Here is a 20,860-nt window from a genome sequence, read left to right on the forward strand (position 1 = left end):
ATAGGAAAGTGCAAAATCTTCTATAAATTCTCATCTCTCTCTTTTACGAATTTTATCCTTTAGCATATACATTGGGTAGTTAAAATGCCTTTTCATATATAATTGCTTTTTATGATGTCCACTGGTCCTACTTCTGTGCAGGCTTCTATATAGTTGTTGTGAAATTGTTTTCCTTCCTAATTTATGCCGTGCTTTAGGCTTGGAAAAAAAACAGAATTATTTTAATACCAAAAGACCAGTCAGACAGGAGAGAAACCAGATAAAAAGTTAAGAGAATTTTATTTATGAATAGCAACATCTAAAGTAATTGGAAGTAGGTACTATAAAAAGAGTAAGCTTAGTGCTAATGAAGTTAAATTTCACTTGAATATGAAAAATAATGAAGAGTGAGTAGAGTGTGAAGTATTAGGCTGTGTATAAGAAGCATTTTTTAATCCACTTTGGTGTATCCTCTGTTCTTAGAATAATGCCTATGACAAAGTAAGTACTCAATAAATATTTGTTGGACAACTTAATAAAAGAAAAACATTTGGGGGCTTCCCTGGTGGCGCAGTGGTTGAGAATCTGCCTGCTAATGCAGGGGACACGGGTTCACGCCCTGGTCTGGGAGGATCCCACATGCCGCGGAGCAACTGGGCCCGTGAGCCACAGCTACTGAGCCTGCACGTCTGGAGCCTGTGCTCCGCAACAAGAGAGGCCGCGATAGTGAGAGGCCCGCGCACCGCGATGAAGAGTGGGCCCCGCTTGCCGCAACTAGAGAGGGTCCTAGCACAGAAACGAAGACCCAACATAGCAATCAAGCAATCAATCAATCAATCAATTAAAAAAAAAACTTTAAAAAAAATAAAAATAAATAAAAATAATTTTAAAAAAAAAGGCTTAGGGGAGGGGGCATATGTAGGGCCGTTGCCATGCCAAGGCCTGACATTTCTTATAAAAAAAAAAAAAAAAAAAAGAAAAACATTTGAAGTGCAAAATTATAAATGCAAAAAAAATTTTTATAATTACAAAAGCAATATTTTCATTATAAAATGTTTGCATGTACAGCAAATATAAGTAAATGAATAAAATTACCTTTGGTCTTATGTGTATTTGAATTTTATATCAATAGATTACAGGCTATTATCCATATTATCAATGAGTAATAAACAATTGATCACACACAAAGCCATTACTAATATAGGCTGTAAAATTTCATATGATTATTGTATTAATTATCATGATTATTACTAATTGTAATGATTGTGTTTTCTTGAAAGTTGAGATTTTGTGTTAAACAAAAATTTAGTCACAATAAAACATGTGCTATATGAATCCATTCACATTTTTTAAATACAATTAAAAGTTTAGAAACTTCTGGAAGATTTCAATCCAAAAAGTTAATCATAGTTTTCACTAGGGAGAAGAGGGGCATTGGAAAGCAAATAGAATGAAATGATGGTCCACTTTATATTCTCTGGTGTAAGATTAACTTTTACACTCTTGCAATTACAGTTCCATATAAAATTTAGGCTTATAAATAAAAATCAAGGGCTGGTCATTTGCAAAGAGTCATTAAATAGACAATTCTTTTGCCTGTCGGATGAAAGAGGAAAATAGAGTGAAAATTGTTAGTAAGAAATAATGAATGTAATCACAGGAACATAATGTGTTTTAAAATTTTGTGATAGAACATTTTGTGCCATGTATATAAATACTTTTTAAACTCGTAATAAAATGTAAGATTGTCATGAAAAATATACATTATAAAATGTAATTCAAGAAGAGGTAAAAAAACTAAATAGACTAATAACAATTTAGAAAATGAAAAAATAAAGGTAGGCGAAAACTTGACACAAAGAAAACTAGGCTCAAATTATTTCACTAGCAATGTTTATCAACTTACTTATTAACAGATAACTTCTAAGTTATTTTCATTGTTAACCAGCATAAGAGACATGAATCTATTTTTCAGTGGAGCTTTTTCATTTATTCTATGAAGCTGGCAAGATTATTATTCTAAAAAATCAAGTCAATCACATATAGAAAAATAAAAGCAAATTTTATTCAAGATAGATATAAAGGTCCAAAAATAGTATCAAGAATTACATATTTAAAGTGTACCATGATTAAATAGATTTATTCAAGATGATATGAAATAGGAAAATTGTTGATGTAATTCTCTATTTCAAAAATGGGAAAGCAGTGAATGTATGATATATGTAAAACAGGCATTTGATAAAATTCAACACTGATTTAAAAAAAATTTTTTTTAAACCATTGGCAAACTGAAAATAAGAGAAACTGCCTCACCTGATAAAGAACATCTATTATAAAACTATAGGAATTCATAATTGATTGCTATATCTGCTACTATTTATTCAATATTGCACTAGAGGACCTCATTAACATACAGGTAAGAAAAATAAATAGGAAGTATAAGTAATGGAAAGGATTTGAGACCTTTCTGTAAATTGCAGGCAATGTGATTTTCTACACCAAAAATTCAAAAGAATCAAAAACTTTTAGAACTAATAATCTAGTTTCCTTGTTTGGCAAAAAACAAATCAATATACACAAATCAGTAGTCTTCTTTAATACCGTAACATCCAATTCAAAAATATAAATGAAAGATGGTTACAGGCATAATAGCAGCAAAAGCTGCAAAATACCTAGGAATAAACCTAATAAGAAATAAAGAAGGGTTTTAAATTACTTATAAATCTTTACTTTAAGTGATCAAAGAACAATATATAAAAGGAGAAACATGATATGCTCCTGGACGAGAATACTTAATATATGAAATGAGTCTTCTTGAAATGATCCTGCAAACTCTAATATAATCCCAATTAAAATAAAATGGATTTCTAATAGTTTGATAAGCTGTTTTAAAGATTATCTGAAAAATTAACATATCATAAATGCAAAGAAAATTTTTGAAAAAAATGAAAAGGAATTTGCTTTTCCAATATTTTAAATGCAACAAAAATTAGACTAATTAAAACTAAATATATATACTGTTTCCTTCTTTTATTATATATGTATATACTACTATACATGTAAGAATAGACAGATGATAGATAATTATGTATGTAAAATAAAGCTGACATCTCAAATCTGTGGGGAAAGATGACCTGTTTGGTAAATTACTTCTAGATATTTGCTATCATTTAGAAAATCATAAAGATATATCTTTACTTCATACCAAAAGCTAAATGTATCCAATAGATTGAAGAACTATATGTGAACATAAACAAGTAAACAGATCCCTTGGAATTATAAAAAGAACATATATAATATTATTTTTATAATTTTGGAATGGAAAAAGTTTTTCTATGTAGGACCTAAGTCCATTATCTCTAAAAGAAAATGCTTATGTGAAGTTATAAAAACATAAAAGCTTTTATACAACAGAGACATTATAATGAAAGTTAAAAGACAAATGAAAAACTGAACAAAAATATTTAACAAAGAAATGATTGATATCTGGAATAAAAACTTAAACAAGTTGATGTGTTTACAAAAACTAAGAAACATGGACAAAAACATGAACAGACAATTCTAAGATAGAAAACTACAAACATGAAAAATAGTCAATTCCTGTGGTAAAAAAAATAAATGTAAGTTAAATAACAGTGAAATATTCATGGGATATCATATTTTGTTCACCTGATTCCTAAGGAAAACTTAAAAAAATCAAGTTTAGATAAAGGTATGAAAAATGTGACTTATTATCAACTGTTTGTAATAGTTTAAATGAGTGAATTTTATTTGGAAGTTCAGTTGTTATTATGTACAATAATTTAAAATACATATATTTTAAAATATTGTCATATACATTTTTGGTTTTTACTGCAGCATCATTTATAATAACAGACATTGGAAACAATCCACTTGTCCTTCAATAGAAGTTGTTTAAATTAATTATAATATATCCTTATTAAGGAAAACTCTGCAAGGACTGAGAAAAAGAAAATAGAACTGTATGTACTGACAGAAAGCCCACCAAATACACTGGTCTGGGAAAATTACTCTGTTTTGAATCCTATTCCTAGTTAACTTTTGTTTTACATAGCATTTTAATCAAGCTTATTGTACTCTTATTATACCAAGTTTGCGATAACATCAATTGGTTTTCATATGTTAGTTGAGGAATTAACTTTTCCTTTACCCTCTTTCATTTTTCACCCATTTTTACTCTTCCACACTTACACAGAATTTTGTTGATATAACCTGGGATCTGAGAGCCATATTATTAATATTAGGTACCAATACTTTTAAACCATATTTCCAATAATTGTTTATAATTAACTCTGCTCAATCATTTCAATATTATCTTTCCACCAGTCCTTTCTGTTTCTTATCGTTTAACCCCACTTTTTCCATTATTTAATTTTTTTATTCAGCATCTAATTAGCCAATTTCATTTTCATTTAATAGTTTGTGAACTGATTCTTAGAGGTATAATGACTGAATATTTGCATATCTGTGGCATTTTATTTCTTTTTTGCAATATAGAATTTTTAGTGTACAAACTTTTTTTTCTTAACAAGCTCTGTAGATTTTTTTTCTTTGTTTCATGTTTAGGAAGGGAAGTCTGGAGCTAACTTCATTTTTGATAGTTTTTTTTTCTTTTGTATTCAGTTGATTTTTAAGTCATCAGAATATTTATTTCTGGATCACTTTTCATTAATTTATTAAACATTTTATATTCATGGAATGAAATATTATATTACTCAGCAATAATAAAAATAATGAACTATTGCTGTGCTTACTAACGTGGATGGCTGTTACAGGACTAATATCAAGTGAAAGAAGCCAAATAGGATTCCATTTAAATAAAATTCAAGAACAGACAAAACTAATTTATGTTGATGATGTTGACTTGAGGGCACCTTCTGGGGAGATGTAAATATTGTATATCTTGATCTGGATGGTATTTACATGGATGTACACGAATGTAGCAAATTATCAGCCTGTACACTTAAGATTTGGGAAAATGACTGTATAAACTACATCTGCTTTTCCAGATGCCTTTTGGATTTTGGAAACAAGGCATAAATTTGGTTGTGATTTGCCCACCAATTTACTGGGGGAACCAAAAAATGCCAGGTTTTAAGAGCAGCTCAGCGGAGGTAATTGCCCTCCAGCTGATTCCAGCTGCAGCAAACCCTCTCAACAACTTTTGCTCTTCTAAACTTACATGCCCAATATTTCTCCAAGTGTCAACAGCAGAATAGTATGCTGTATGTATCGTATGACGAGTTTTTGAAGCAAAATTTCCTAGAGTTTTGAAGCAAATGTATAACCTCTTGGACAAGTAACTTGTTCTTTTCAAAGTAGTTCTTGGATTCCTATTGGGTTTTGGTAGAGCCTAAATTAGGTTCAGACAAACAATTCCCTACCCCACCCCCCCAGCCTCCCAAACAAATCTGGCCTGTTTGTGAAGAGCCCAGGAGCTGGGAATAATTTTTAAATAAGGATTGAAAAAAATTTTAAAGCAGAATAATATTTTATGATATGTTAAAATTACATGAAATTCAAATCTCAATGTCTGTAAATAAAGTTTTATTAGAACACAGTCACACTCATTGGTTTACCTGTTGTCTGTGGCTGCTTTCACACTGCCACAGCAGACGTGAGTTGAGGCTACAGATGGTATGGCCCATAAAACCTAAAATATATACTACTGATATGTGGCCCCTTATGAAAGAAGTTTGTCAACCCCTTGACTAAATGCTTGGTTATGGGTCACCAGGTAACTATGCTAACTAGGCACATCTTGGGGGTTACCTGATTCACCTGGGTGTAGACTTGAGCATTATCAGTCGGAAGTGTGTTTACAGCACCGGGATCATGCAGTTCTGATTTTGCAAGTAAATTGCATGAGCTGTTTCACATCTCCAGTGTTGTACTTATCTGCAGAGTGTCTCCCTCCAACTCACATTTATGGCCTTCTGGCAAGTTAACCCTAAGTCGTTAATTCAGGACAAAAATAAATCAAGTCTGGTTTACACATGGCTCTGTGGACTGTTATAGCCTTACTCAGGGGAGATAGAGAAGAGTGGAGAGGGAAATGCTCCCCACTGAATAGAACATTTGAAGTATAGCTCAATATTCACATTTCTTTAAGAAGAGATGGATTGAAGTAATAACCTACAGCCATTCGTTGGCAGTGGCTAATCATCTGACCAGAAGATATGTGGACAAAGCTCTTCCAATAGGCTTAAAATGTAAGAATATTTATGTCCAATATGATTGCTGACCAAAAACAAAATAAAACAAACCAACTAACAGAAAGAAAAATATTCTGGAAAGGGAATTACTACTCACATGGAATGGATGTGGGTCAGCCCTGTTCTCTAACCACCCAACTTGCTTCCCAATAAGTTCAACTAAGTGGCTCTAGCGGCAGGGACTGAGGCTGTTTATGTGTCCACAAGTTTACCTCTTAAAAAATGACCTATCTTTTTCCACTGCCAAGTGCACAATCTTTCATTTCAGCAACCAATCCTGAGCCCCAGGTAGTCTATTATGTTCTTGCAGGACCAGTCAGCTACCTAGTAGTAGATTGATTATATTTGACCCCGGTCATGGAAGAGATAGTTCTCACTGGAAGAAGCATTTAACTGCCTTTTCATTTACATTCCCTATTCCTTATATTTCTAACAATACTATAATTCAAGGACCTTCTGGATGCCTTTTATACCATCATGGTCTCTCATACGTGGTGAATTATACAATATTTATTTTTTCAATATACTCACTGAATAGTTTAAAAAAAGACATTGAATGAAAGCATTATATAACCCATCATCCTGAAAGAGCTGGCATTGTATAATAGCAGGATGGGCTATTAAAGATCATTTATGGTGCTAGCTGGAAAAACACCTTCTTTCCTTCAAGTCACAGTGTTTGTTCAGAACTAGTATTCAATATGCGGTGCTAATTCTCCTACAACTATGAATTATGGGACAGGTGAGTAAGAGGTAGAATTGGGAATGGCATCTGTCAACATTCCTTCTAATTAACTACTTGCATACTTTGTGCTTTTCATCCTTGCTTACACTTGTTTCTACTGGTTGACAGATTTTAGTGCCAAGGGAAGAATGCACACACCAGGGGATCCAATAACAGTTCCACTGGTCCTGCTAGACTACGTCAGGCTCCTCCTATCACTAAGAAAGCAAACTAAAACAGGGATTATGATATTGACTAGGGTGATTGAGTCCAGCTCTCCAGGGAAAATGGAGTTGTTGCTAACTCATGGGGGTAGCAAAGAGTATGAATGGTATATAGAGAATCCCCTGGAACACAGATCAACTCCTAGTATTACTGGTGTTAAAGTTAACGGTAAACAACTTCAGTCCTATGTTATTAGGACCCCCAAGGATTCAGACTCATTAGGCATAAAGATTTTAGTCACTAAACCACAGGTTGTCTCTGAAGAACCAAAGTACTGGCTGAACTTGAAGAATATAAGGGGAAAGTATATGAAGAGAAACATCATAAATATCAATTACAATATAGTGGATATTTGCACATTTAAGTACTATAGCATTACCTATCTTTCCTTCCTTTATGGGTTAATTACATACCTATATAATTTAACTAATGTATTCTTTTGCTTTCAACACCTTCCAACTATTTGATAAAGTATATGATGGTGTTAGTTACAGGATATTATGGTAAAATCACAGAGAACTACCTATAGGAGAAATAGATATTGCCAGGATGTGCTGAACTTGTAGCTAGGTGGAATAACTGATGATAATTTTGAAATGTCTTTCCTTATGGAGCAATTTTATCAGGGGTAAGCATTTTTTTAAAATTACAGAATGGAAGGAAATGTGTTTGGATGTTTTTCACTAAAGGAGTGAAGAGTATTGACATTTGTCAATTTAATTGCTCAGCATCAAACATCCTTTCTATCTCAGCTGAAGCTCTAAATAGATGGGAGTCAGAAGCTGAAAGAGGAAAGATATTTACTCTCCCTTCCTCCTGACAGACCATGGGTCCATGACTAACCTACAGTCAATCACTTGTTTCCACCCAGGAGGTTGAACCTTGTGAGAATGACAGAGGTGTAGAGTCTGTCAGAGGTTATCTTCAGCAGCTGTGGTGGAGTCAAGAATTCAGCCATGAGAAGGTGAGTGTCCAGGAGCAACAACGGCATTCCAAAAGATGTTATTTGGGGTATGATCTTAGCTCTGCTTTTCCTCCCTGTTTCATGCTTGAAACTGGCATGCCAGTCTGCTTCTCGGTTTTGTGAGCTACCTAGTTCCTTTTCAATAAATTCCTGTTTTGCTTATATTAGCCATCATATTCTTTCATTTGACATCAAGATTTCTGCCTCATTCAGTGGATCTGCTGGACGAGAGTCTGACAGCGACAAGCATATAGAAAACCAGGGCCACTCTCAGTAGCTTGCAAAGAGCCTGGGTCTGGAGTTCAAGAGGAGATGGTTTATTCTCAGAACTAAGAACAAAGAACAACTTTATAAACTCAGGATGGGGCCACTGGTTTCTAGGCCAAGGACTTAGGCAGCGAGATAGGAGAGGGTAAGACATGAAATGACTAGAACATATCCAGCATTTTATGTTATACGAAGCATCTTCACATTGATTACATTTGATCACTCCTTTAATCTAGTGGTTTTCAAAGTATGGTCCCTGGGGATCCATTTTCAATGGGTGTGTAAGATCAAAACTTTTTGTATAACAACACTGAAAAATTATTTGCCTTTTTCACCATGTTGACATTTACTGGTGGAGCAAAAGCAATTGTGGGTAAAAATATTGACACCTTAGTATGAATCAAGGCAGTGACACCAAACTATTCAGTAGTTGTTATAGTTTTCACCACCATGCACTCTCAGGAAAAAAAGAAAAAAAGACAATTTTGCTTAAGACTGTCTTTGATGAAGTGGTAAAAATAGTGTGTTTATTAAACATCTAACCTTTGAGTATGTAGCTGTTTAATATTCTGTGTGATCAAATGAGAAGTACACTTGAAGCTTGGGTTTCTAAGCTTTCCGCATTAGTATCTCAGTGATTTATTTTATAGTAACCCCTAGATCAAAACAGACAAGCAAACAAAAAAAATCTACCAGTTCCATTTTTAAGTAGTTAAGTCCAAACAATTTAGTAGGCATTTGAAAAATTGTATACATATAAACAATAATATTGTTATGTCATTCATAGATGACAAATACTTACCAATGGGATGTGCCTGTTGGTCACTGCATCAATTGTTCAAACCTTGGAATCAGATTGGATGCCACTCTCCTTTCGTGTTGCAAGTGAATTTTCCCCCAATGTCTGACAGATGTTGTGGTGTCTTCCTTGAAAATATAAAATAGCCTTTGGCGTTCCTGTGAGTTCTTGGTGGTGCTTTAGGGGTGCTTCAGCATGCAGTTTGGGAAATGTGGGCATAAAGATATTTCTGCTACCTATCAACGTACAATGGTCAGCTCAAGGAAAAGCATTTGTATAATTGCTTGAACTGCTGGTTGAACTAGACACTTTTTTCATGCAACACCATTTTTACTTGAAAAAACAACTGAGAGAGAATGGCTATTCAGGTTTGAATATTTGGCAGATGTTTTCTCCGAAATGAATGAAGTGAGCTTGTTACATCAAGGGCAACAATTGATTGCATTCTTGGCCAATGATAAAATTCAAGTTTTCAGGTAAATATCAGAATTTGTAAAACGTGTATATACCACCATAGGTTTGACAGTTTTTCAGTATTAAAAGACTTCTCTAATGAGATCTGTAGTGATATTAATAAATGTGATTTTTAAAGTATGTGTATTGAAATAGGTCAACATTTTAAAAATCTGCATAACTCAGTGAACTGGTATTTTCCAAATAACCAATGTAACAAAAAGATATGTGAATAAAAAATCCATTCCAGGAGCAAATAGAGAAGTAGATTTTAATTCACCAGATTATAAAAAGTTCATTGACGTGGTTTTAGATTCCATATTTCAGCTAACCTTAAAGAAGCTACTACTGCTTCAGTTTTAGTATAGTATCAAAGCAGAATGTCCATAATTATCTGAAAAGGTTATTCAGATAATCCACTCTTTTCCAACTATATGTCTGGAGAGGCCAAGTTTTCTTCGTGTATTTCAACCAAAAAAGAAGATCGAATGTAGAAGCAGATACGAGAATTAGTTGTCTTCTGTTAAACCAGACATTAAATAGACATTACAAAATGTAAAATAATGCCACTTTACTCATTAATTTTTTTTGAAAAATAGTAATTTTCATAAAAATATTGTTTATGTTAACATGTAATGAAGCTCTTATTTTTAAATGAATTAATATATTTTTTAAAATTTCTCTAGTTTTGACTTCTAGCTAAATATTAGTAGGTGAAATTCACATTTAAAGGGAAAAAAAAAGCTCTTTGTAGTCACCAATAGTTGTTAAGATTTTAAAGGGTTCCTAGGAACAAATATTTGAGAACCACTGCTTTGGCCTTTTGGATTAGGCAGAGAAAGGTTTACTACAGATGAGGAAACTATGCTCATCAAGGTTAAAAGAACATGCCCAAGGTCACAGAATGTAACCAGAAGAAGTGTCAGAATCTGGATTTATGTTGTTTCCCTGTGTTTTATGTTTTTTGTATGGTTTAGGAAAAAGTAAAAACTTAATCATACAAAAATAGGACAAGAGTGCAGTTAGAGAAACACAACACAAGGCCAGCATGGATGTAGCAGCAGGAGCTACTTATTACGGAGTCATTGACCTTGAGCTCATAACATCTTATTTATCTAAACATTCTAAAATGGAAGTCAAAAAGCTTGAGTTGTGTGAACATAGTGCTATGGGAGAATAGAGCTAATCAGGCTTTTCAAGGGTAAGTAAAATCCTTTCAGAACAAGGATATGACTTGGGACTCTGAAATGAGGGTCATACTCTCAGCAGAGAGGCACACCCTCCAAAAACTCATTGGAAATAGCCAAGTGGAGGAAGTATGTATTTGTCTTAAAGGCTGCCCTTTGACAATATAAATGTTGAAGCCATAGTCTGTCTTCATGTTTTCTTAACCCCTGGAAGTCTCTGGGCCATTCCAGCAAGGTCTTGGGCTTGTGTTAAAAGGTGATGGATCATTTCAGGACGTCATTCCCAGCTAGAGTGGTCAACTGTGACGGGCTATTGCTTTTTAGGGCTTCCTCACTGTTAGCTGCTAAGTAGTAAAAGACCCCTCTTAACATTGTTTTTAAAGTTGTTTATTATTTACTTTTTATTTTCAAGGAGGTGGAAAAAGGAAGAGGTGCAGGAAACACATTATCAAGGGAGTTCAAAAGCCTGAGTCCTTTTAGCTTTCAGAATAGAAGACATTTCTCTAGGCTGGGTTCCTATAAAAGAGACCTGTTTTTGTTCTTTGCTGGATGTAACAGGGAAAACTTAGTCCTGAAAGGTTTTCTGGGGCCGTCCTATTATTAAAAAATCAATAGCTACACAAGATAGGGCATTAGGCCATATTATGGGACCTAAATTACCAATACCCTTTAATGTCTATGGAATCAAGGCTGTTACTAGGCTATCGATCTTGGCTTTATTACCTCTTTCACTCCCTGTTATACATAAACATAGAAGCTCCGGATACATTCAGAAAGATGGGTTTCAAAACAAATGCCAACATTCAGAGAAAATCTGAATAGCCAAGAACATAGGATTTGTATTACCAGGCCCATATTCTAGTGGAGAAGACTAAATTGTGCAGGGACGCCCAAGTTAATGCCGTTCATATTTTCAAACAAGGGCTTGCTGCTTTTAGTTATCAGAGAAGACTCTCTGTACGTAAACAACTAAATGTTCTAAGAATAACTAAAGAAGATCAAGGTAATGCGAGGCAAAAATTCCCTTTTCTAACAATTCTGTCTCTAGTGATTTCTTACAGAAGTTTATCATGGTCCCTAAAATTTCACCATTGTTCATTCCTAATGTAGGCTAAAAATGAAAGGTTCCTGTTAAATACCAGCATGTTCCTAGTAAAATGCTTACATGTTAGCTGGGAGAGAGAATATGAAAGCAAGATGAGGGAGGAGGTAGGGAGATCGATGTTGCGGGAAGATAAATCTTACTGTCTATAGGAAGTATTGGGAGTTAGGGAGAGACGGAAACTACATTAATGAACTACTGTATAGTTTCTCCATGGCTATGGTTTGAAATCAACTGAGGTGAACATTTGCTTCATGTGGGAAGAAGGCATATTTTTTACGTTTACACGGGGAAAAAACATATTTATCTCTGTCCAGATGTGGATATGAACAAAGGGAAACTTAAGCAACAGACTTAGCCTCAAGGTTTTTCTATTATTAAAGCTTCTATGTAGCCAACATCTGGATGGAAACGTACATATCAGCAGAAGAGTCTTTAGCTCCCAACTCTGTGAATGCTGACTAGGGAACACACATCTAGTCAGAGGGGGTTCCTCCTTCTCCAAAGTCTCTGCTGCAAACTATAACTGACTCAAAACATATCTAAAGTATTCAACTGGCCTTGCATCAATGACATCTCTATATTTACTTATTCATTCATTTGTTATTCATTCAACAAATATTTGCAGAGTATACCTACTTAATATCAGGCTCTGATTAGTGAGTAAAGTTTCCACATGGGCATATGGCTGGGAAGGGCCAGATCATAGAGGGCTTTTCAAGCCTGAAGAGCTTGGATGTTAGCCTAGACACAATGGGAAGCCACTGGAGGATGTTAATAAGAAGAATGACATGGTCATATTTTAGTTTTAGGCAGATCATGGTTACCACATGGAATGAGATTGTGGGGAAAAACTTGGAAGGAAGGAAAATTAAGAGGCTGTTGCAATATTCCAGGTAAGAGGTGATAAGGTTTCTAAAGTAGACAGAAACAGTAGGAAAAGAGAGAGGGCCCTGAGCTGAGAAATAGGGACAATAAGATTTGGTGCTGGATTGCCAATTCAGGACCTGATAACCCTTGGGGGCCATTGCCCTGTTGTACCTATGCTAACAGACTGTAGCTGTAATAGTGCATCTTACTTAATTCTAGACCAGAGTTTGGCAATCTAAGGTATGTGGTCAAAAATGGAAGGGGGACTTGAAGGACACAGAGCCATTCCTTCCTGCTCCCCACTCTGAGATGCAACGCCTTCCTGTTCACACTCTTGCACACTTCACCTTTCAATAACCATCCACAACTCAGCAGTTCTTTCCCATTAGCAAGTATGTGGGAGATCAGGTTTCTTTCTTCCTCCCTTTCTCTTTCTCTCTCCCTCTACAGCTTAAAACAGAACAAATAACAGTCAGAGAACACTGACCTCAAGCATAAGAAGCTGTTGAATGCTATTCTAGACTTTATTCTAAAACTCCCAAGGCTACAGGTTATCGGGCAGTAGATAGTCTGGTGTCATAAGCATATCACATCCTCTCTAGGATTCCTTCCATTCTAACAACGATTTTGGCATTTTGTTATCTAAACATCTGGCCTAGTCAAATAATAGGTGCAAGGGATTCTGAGAGATAAAAGATGGTCTTCTGAGATTTTCCGATGTCTTGCATATGATTGGTGTAACTAAAGTGGACACTGCTGCAAGGAACACTAGGATGTCAATTAATAGTGTGATGAAGAATAGGAAGAGGCCGTGCCTGAGTGGGTTGGGCTTTAGAAAACTTGCTTGTGGAATCTACCCTCAAAAGCCAGGTCCTGACAATGTTCTAATACATGTTATCCAGGGGTGAGTTTTTTTAGGTCAGGGTTATTGTTCAAAGAGGTCCAACCCATTTTGCGATCAAAGCAGCAGCACAGGTAACAGGGCTTACCAGATGTGTGAGGGAGGAGGAGAGTTGTTGTTTCAGGGGATTATATATCAATTTAATACATGACATTATTATACAGGAAGATGGGGGAGGGAACTTTTTTCCCAAGAGGAGGCACTGGCAGATGCTGGTCTGGTTTCGGGGCTCCAACCAAGCAGACTCTCATCCTAGATGAGAAGTAGGTACAATTCCAGTTGGTTGCACAGGGCCAGGAGGTGCATGGGACATGTAAGATTCATCCCAAGCCCTCCAGATGTTAGGTTCAGGGCAGCACAGGTAACTCCTAACCCAAATGTTGCTGGAGACTCTTAATGCACACCCTGTTTGGGGCAGAATAAACTAGAGATATTAGCAGGAAAGAGCTTGCAGGTAAAAGCTGCATTGAATTCTCCATCTCTTGAGATACCAATTTTTACCGAAGTCCAAGCTTTATGAGATCTCAGTTCAGCTTTGTTTCTGCTACCTTTTTAAATAGACATATTCTGACTCTGAGCTTAGCAATAAACTAACTCATTCTCATTTTCTTTGTTGTCATGCATGACACATATAAATGCAGATTATCCAACACAGATGATAGATCGTGCCAACCAGATGTGACTGAATTTTCTACCTTTTATGGGGACTAGATTTTATTTTTATGACCTTTTGAGGAGGTATAGAGGGACATGGAGGGAATTAAATATGATCAAAGCCATAGCAGAGACTTTTTCTAAACCCCAAATGGTTTCCAATTAACCACTAGCCCTTAAAATAGGTGGCCTATGACCATATATAATTTCTGTTGAGATACGTGCACTGAGTTTTAGTGTTCAGCTCAATGAATTTTTATAAATATGAATACCCTTGTTACCACTCTCCATATCAAGATAATACACATTTTCATCACCCCAGAAGTGTTCCACAGTCTCCCTCCAAGTTAAGCTCCCCTCAGAGGTAAGGCTTATTCTGCCTTCTATTCTTGTATACCAGTTTTGCTTATTCTTGAACTTCTTATAAATGGAATAACAGTGTGTAATCTTTTGTGTCTGGCTTCTTTCACTCATTGTGATATCTTTGTGTTTAATCTTTGTTTTTGTGTATATCAGTAGTTTGTTCTTTTTTTGTTCATTTTAAATGATTATACCACAATTTATTGTTTTTTATGTTGATGGACATTTGGATTATTTATGATTTTTGGAGAATATGAATAAAGCTACTATAAACATTCTTGTATGTGTCTTTTGGTGGATGTGTGCACTCATTGATCTTGGGTATATTCCTAAAAATAGAATTGCTATGTCGTAGTAGAGATGGATGTCTATAGCTTTGTTAGATAATGCAAAAGTATTTCCAAAAGGGGTGGACAAATTTACACTCCCATCAGAAATGTGTGCAAGTTCCAATGCTTTACATCTTCAGTAACATTAAATATTATCAGTCTTTGGTATTTATGCATTCTTGTGGCTGTATAATGATATACTATAGTTGTGCTTTTAATTTTCATTTCCCTGATAACTAATGAGCTCCGGCCATTTGGATATTTCTAATTATTCTATAATAATTTGAAGTACTTACTCAAATTATTCGCAATTTAATAAAATTGGACTGTCTTCCTTTTTGTTATTGATTTATAGGAGTTCTTTATGTATTCTGGATATGAGTTTTGTGTTGGATATATATTATGATTCTCTTATCCTTATCAATACAGTGGCTATCCACTTTCTTGATGTCTTTTGATAAACAATTTATTAATTTTAAAAAGTCATGTTTATCATGTTTTCATTTTATTATTAATGCTTTTTGGGTCCTATTTAAGAAATCTTTGCTTAACATGGTCTTCTGATAGACGGCTGAATTAAGATACACTTTCTGAAAATTGGAAATTCTGATGAGTTTAACTTTCTATTTAATAGATATTAAGCTTTTAAATTTGAAGTAAATATAATTTACCCAAAAAGTGCAAAAATAGTACCCAAAACTCCTATACCCCTTACCCAGTTTCTAATTGCTAACATTCTACCACATTTATGCTCTCTCTGTATGTATGTCTGTTTCAATGTGTATTTTCGAAAATACAAGAGTACTTTCCTGCATAACCACAGTAAAACCATATAAATCAATAATTTCATATGATATTACTATCCAGTACACAGAACGACCCCATTAAAATTTTATCAATCATCCCAATAATGGGACAATATTAGACAAACTGGCAAATAAACAAACCCCATTTTTCCTCTAGTCCAAGATATAAGTCGGGTTCACAGGCTGCTTTTAGTTGTCTTTAATCTCCTTCACTCTGGATTAGTTCCTCAATCATTTCTTGTCTTTCATGATAATATTTTGAAGAATAGAGACCAATTGTTTGGTAGACAGTTCCTCCTTTTTGGATTTGTCTGGTATTTCCTTATAATTAGGTGGAGGTTATGCATTTTTGGCAAGAATATCCCAGAAATGATACTGTATCTTTGTGCATCATATCAGGAAGCACATGATTTTTTTTAAATTGAAGTCTAATTGATTTACAATATCATGTTAGTTTCAGGTGTACAGCACAGTGATTCAGTTTTATATATTTTTATATATTCCTTTTCAGAGTTTTTTCCCTTATAGGTTATTACAAAATATTGAGTACAGTCCCCTGTGCTATACAGTAGATCCTTGTTGGTTATCTATTTTATATATAGCGGTGTGTATATGTTAATCTCAAACTCCTAGTTTATCCTTCCCTCACCCCCTTTTCCATTTTGGTAACCATAAGTTTGTTTTCTATGTCTGTGAGTCTTTCTGTTTTGTAAATAAGTTCATCTGTATCATTTTTTTTAGGTTCCACATATGAGCGATATCATATAATATTTGTCTTTCTCTGTCTAACTTACTTCACTTAGTACGATAACCTCAAGGTTCATCCATGTTGCTGCAAATGACAATATTTCATTCTTTTTTTTATGGCTGAGTAATATTCATTTGTGTATATATACCACGTCTTCTTTATCCATTTATCTGTCAATGGACATTTAGGTTTCTTCCATGTCTTGGCTGTTGTAGTAGTGTTGCTATGAACATTGCAGTGCATGCATCTTTTTGAATTATAGCTTTTGTCTTTTCCAGATATATGCCCAGGAGTGGGATTGCTGGATCATATGGTAGTTCTATTTTTAGTTTTACAAGGAACATCCATACTGTTCTCCATAGTGGCTGTATCAATTTACATTCCCACCAACAGTGTAGGAGGGTTCCCTTTTCTCCACACCCTCTCCAGCATTTATTGTTTGTAGACTTTTTTGAAGATGGCCATTCTGACTGGTGTGAGGTGATATATCATTGTAGTTTTGATTCGCATTTCTCTAATAATTAGTGATGTTGAACATCTTTTTATGAGGAGGTGCATGATGTTGACTTGCCCCTTTGCCAGTCACTCTCTTGGTCTCCATCACCTCTTTGGCGTGGGTCTCCTCTCTAGCCCTGGCTGCCTCTTTGGCCCTGGCCTAGCCAAGCTTAGCAACCCTGACTTCTTGATGGAAAGGGAAGGAATGGGAACCAACTTATAATTCATAAAGAAAATAGAAAGTAAAAAAATAGGAAGAAATTTTTCTATATCATTTGAGCTTAATTTTGTTATTTTTTATATAGCCTCTAACGGAAATAATTTTATGATTGGTTAAATAATCAGCTTTAAGGAGGGATGGGTACTAATCATTGCATTGGACTTGAGATAGAGACATGGACGAGCTGGCTGAAGATGTGCTCAGCATGAGTAAAGGGGAAGGAGGTAATATTTAGTGACCATCTACTCAAGACAAAGTACTTTTCATAATGTTTTCAGTGATTATCAATCCTGATAAAATGCTCTAAGGTAACTAGCATTATTTTCATTTTAGTGATGAGCAAGCTGAGCTCCATTACCTGCTCTTAAGCTCACAGAGCAAACGTGTGACAGAGCCTGGATTTGAACCTAGTTTGTCTGACTTCAAATGTTGGCCTTTTCCCCCTGTTCCTAACATTCTTACTCTAAAGGGTTGTGTGTTTAACTGATAAGTATATATAAAAGTTGACACATTAATAATTCTGCTTGTATTGAAGGTTGACAGAACCTCAATGTCTAGAGAAGGTCAGAACATAGGAAGTGGTCCTGATAGAAAGAATGTATTGAGTTTTTAAGTTTCTCAGAGGTGTTTGGGGTCACCTTTGAGAAAAGATTTAGGGACTGCGTTTCCTGGCAGGCAGGGAAAGAGGAGTCATTCCTAGCTTTGTTCTGCCAAAGGCAGAATCTTTGCCCGTGGAGATAAGAATTTTTTTTCCTTGACTGTATATTCTTTATAGTAGGCTAGATTTTAATGCTGGAGCAATTTCCAGTATCTGAGAAAGAATTGCTTGCTCTAAGCTGGCTGGGTGCTACTACCTGTGGTGTTTTTCCCATTAAAAATTATTTTATATGTAGCCCAATTGCCCTGTTCCCCAAAACTGTCCACAAAATAAGAGTACATTTCATATTTAATACCAAAATGATGATAATGTGATAACTCTGGCCTAATTGTCCTTCTTTATACTATCCTTCTTACTCTTTCTAAGGGTTCCCCAGAATTCTAACTCCTGTGTGTTCAGAAAGAGGTCTCATGTGTTTTTCTGCTCAAGACTTATTTTCTTCTCACCACTGCCAAATAAAAAACAAATCCAGGCTTAGTAAAAAGAGACTTTATTGGAAAGGATTATTTCAAGGATTACTTCTCTGATTATGTGGTCAGAGTTATACTATTACAATAAGTAGAACTCTCTGATCACATGATCAGCAAGGTTTATGATCAAGGTTAGGCAAAAAGAGTTTTTACTTTTATGGGAAATCAACAAGGCTAGATAAAACCAGGTATGTGGAAGTGGGATGAAAGGGTGGCTCGATCAGATAGCAGATTGTAGAATGTTTTACTCTGAGATCAGCCTGTTCTTGAGGGGGTGGGTTTAAGAAGAGGCTGTGTGCTGGCTCAGGACAAGGTCAGAATTCAGGGGCTTGTGGGGAGGAAAGAAACTTAATCAAAATCGGGTTAACAAGCATTTTGTTCTCATTGATGGGGGAGGAAAGCGTCATAGCCAATCATTTATGAGACAAAGAGTGAGAATTGAGAGGTTTGTGTTTGGTCTTGTGATATGTATACAAGGGTCTTATATCTGTGAGTCTTATTGGAGTCATTTGGGGAAGGATGTTTCTTTGCAGTAAGCTGTTTCCCAGAACACAAAAGAATGGGTGGGAGGTTTCTTAGCCAAGGCTGTTTTACAGGACGGTAGTGCTAGGGTAAAATTTAACATTGTCACCACATTTCTGACACAATTACTGGACATAATTGTCTTCTATGCATGCTGCTGCTGCCGCCTTTGCTCTAGGCTCCAGAAGGGGACTCTTCCCTTGGCCACACCTTCCCAAGTATAGAGGAGAAGTTCTACTGATTCAACAGAGCACAGCTGAGACCAGGCTTTGGCTTCCAGCAAGAAGGTATTAAAAGATGGGAGAAGAAAAAAGAAAAGCACATCACAGAGAACATAGCAACCGTGTCTGGTCATGGTTATTTTTAGGTTTGGTTTCAAGCCCAGAGCACCCTTCAGTTCAAGGTGCAAAAGTGAGTCTTCATTTCCTGTCCCAGGATGAACCTCTGCACGGGATGATACAGTGGGATTATCCACTTAAATAAGGTGCAAATCCAGCCTCACTCAGAGAGTGACCTTGCCTTTGGGTGCCAAGTGAAGCTAGTAAGATAATCAAACCAACAAGACCACATTCCATAACGTCCAGTATCTGATATCCAGTCACTACTGAGCCCAGTCTTGTTCTTTGCACATCACCCCCTCCAGGACAAGACATAAAATATGCTGCATATCCTTGCCCTTACAGAGTCCTTTTCATTTCAGCTTGCTTCTCTTGATAACATCTATCCAGAGAAGAACACACAGAAATTGCTAAGAATAAGCTATTATATATAGACACAGTAATCTAAATTCACCCAGGGGGGGACAAAAAACATTTATCTTCAAAGAAACTACAAAGAAACATTTCCTGGAACTTTCTGCCCTCACCTGGCATCTCCCACTGGGGTAACTCCTGTTCATCTTTCAAAGTTCAGCTTAAATATTCTTTTCCTAGGAAAACCTCCCCAGTTCCACCTTTAGTGGTCCTCTGCTTATAGATTCTCATAGCACTTTTTACTTCCTCACTGTCTTTAGGACATTTGTATTTATAAGTTATTTGTGTAATTTTTGCTTATTTTTTTTCTGCCTCCTAATATAGCCTGTGGACACCATTAGGAGCATATATGAGTTGTCAACAGTCTAACTTGTCTGGCACAGAGTTACTGTCAATAAATATTTGAGTGAAAATTTCTAGAGAGAAACTCTGATAGAAGATACATCTGATTAATTTAGGGAACAAACAGTGAAATACTGGGTCTGAGACATCAGCATTCAAGTTGAGGCTGACCTCACTAAAAATAGTAGGTGAGACCTGATTTATATTTGCATAAATATGTCTGGCCCAGTGCTGTGTTTTTTGTTTTGTTTTGATTTTTCTTTTTTTCAGAACAAAGCCACTGCCTGCCTTAAAGATAAATTGGCGTCTCCACTCTTGAATAGAAGAAAAAAAATGCAAAAACTTTTGAAATGGCAGTTTTCCCAGCTTCTACACCCATCATGATGTTTAAAATAATAGCTTAGTCTCAGCCAGGGTTTGAGGTTACATATGTTATTTTCAGAACTAATGATGTATAGTGTAATTTGAGCTCTGGAAATGATAACACCTATATTCATTCCATGATTTACCATTTTCAAAGCAATTTCATGTTGGCTCATTTAATCCTTGTGAGTACCTTTTGAGAAAAAAAAAAAAAATTACACCCATTTTGCAAGTGAAGAAACTGCAAGCTGTATCAATTACTTGACTGGCCCAAGACCGCACAGCTGAGAACGGTTTGGGCTCTGTAGCCCAGGTCTCCTGACTTTAAATCCAATGCACTCACCACGACTCTCTAGCTGCTGAGTCAACAAGGGTGACGCGGCCTATTTCTATCTTAGTTTTAAATAGATTGTCTTTGGCCTCCTTTTCCAGAT

The 20,860-nt window shown here is 35.5% G+C and overlaps 1 long non-coding RNA gene across 1 annotated transcript in view; it reads left to right on the forward strand.

Annotated features, from left to right (window-relative positions):
• Window positions 1-8,081, forward strand: part of LOC133105407 (uncharacterized) — a 228,813-nt gene extending 220,732 nt beyond the window's left edge. The window contains exon 3 of the long non-coding RNA XR_009703850.1: window positions 8,036-8,081. This is a non-coding gene — a long non-coding RNA (uncharacterized LOC133105407). The remainder of the gene's footprint in view (window positions 1-8,035) is intronic.
• The last annotated feature ends 12,779 nt before the right edge of the window (window positions 8,082-20,860 follow it).

This window comes from Eubalaena glacialis, chromosome 14, assembly GCF_028564815.1.
Source record: "Eubalaena glacialis isolate mEubGla1 chromosome 14, mEubGla1.1.hap2.+ XY, whole genome shotgun sequence".
Classification (NCBI taxonomy): domain Eukaryota; kingdom Metazoa; phylum Chordata; class Mammalia; order Artiodactyla; family Balaenidae; genus Eubalaena; species Eubalaena glacialis.